General features: G+C 38.1%; 1 protein-coding gene across 1 annotated transcript in view; it reads left to right on the top strand.

Annotated features, from left to right (window-relative positions):
• The window catches only part of LOC101862205, a 20,331-nt gene that overhangs the window by 1,330 nt on the left and 17,782 nt on the right, over nt 1-1,219 (top strand). The window lies entirely within an intron of this gene.

Raw genomic sequence — 1,219 nt, forward strand, 5'->3', positions numbered from 1 at the left:
TTGGAAGCACTGAACGTTAGATCTATAGAAAGAAGACACTTCCTTTTTTCCGGACCGGAGTCCGAATAACATTTTTTCATATTCGGCCTCTTTTCGTTCTCGGAACGGTTTCCATGGAGGGATTTTTTTAGGGTGATCTTATACTTTAGGACGTTAAATTCTTCAATTGATTTTATTCCCTTTTCGGTGACGAGCAACCACTTTAAAACAAGATCTAGAATCTATCTAATCTAGATTATACTCAATGGCTTCCAAAATCATGATGGAAGACCGAAAACCACTGTTATATTATAGTTACAGATAGAAGGCCCTAACCATCTGTTCATGACAAAATTATTACAAGTAGTTTTTGTGCATTTTTAGGCCCAGTTCAAAGTTTCGAAGGTCAGATTATCTTGTCTGGGAACGTTACCCCAACCACAATCTAAGTATCTGAATACTCAGACATTTATTGATTAAAAAATCTCTGGATTCTAGATTCTAGCTTTAGAAATTTAATGAATTTGATTCAAAAAATACTTCTTCCCAGTTCTCACAGAATTGCAAAATGAAAGATGACGCCTAAATCTCGCAAATAACCAAAAAATCTCGAGATCAGAAACCGTTCGGAGGTACAGATCTAGAGAAAGAAAGTTTATTTTCCCGAGCGTTCGGAGAAATAGTCGCTTTTGTAATTTTTGTTTTGTTATTCCAACCCGGGTTGGACTTTTCATCTTTCCTGTTTATCTAGATCTAGATTCTAGAGATGTTTTATAAGATGTCATAAGTAATACAGGCTGAAGGCCGACCTTAGGGAACCTGAGGTGAGAATTAAACACACTGGCAGATCTAGATGTACTACTAAATAATCTGGGTCCCGTCTGATTAGACTTGGCAGTATCCGCACAGAGTACTGGATATAAAGTAAAGTGATTTGGGAAAGTTTCAGCGCCCTCTTCACTCATCAGGGTAGACCTAGGTTCTTCTAGATCTATGGCCAAGGTCAAGTTCTAGACTGACAGACATTAATATATCATTGATCTAGTTCGAGGCATAGATCAAAATGAAGATTGCGGATGTCTTTTCGATGAACGATGGTTTTTCCTCCGTTTTGGAGTTGGAGGAATCACAATTTGAAGAAAAGAATAATGTTACAATGCCATAATTTCAATCGGGCAGTCACCCTTTTTATTCCTGTGTCTCTCTCCCCTCTTTTCTGCCTGCCCCTCTCTCTCTCTCT

Source organism: Aplysia californica, unplaced genomic scaffold (genome assembly GCF_000002075.1).
Source record: "Aplysia californica isolate F4 #8 unplaced genomic scaffold, AplCal3.0 scaffold00472, whole genome shotgun sequence".
NCBI classification, from domain to species: Eukaryota; Metazoa; Mollusca; class Gastropoda; order Aplysiida; family Aplysiidae; genus Aplysia; species Aplysia californica.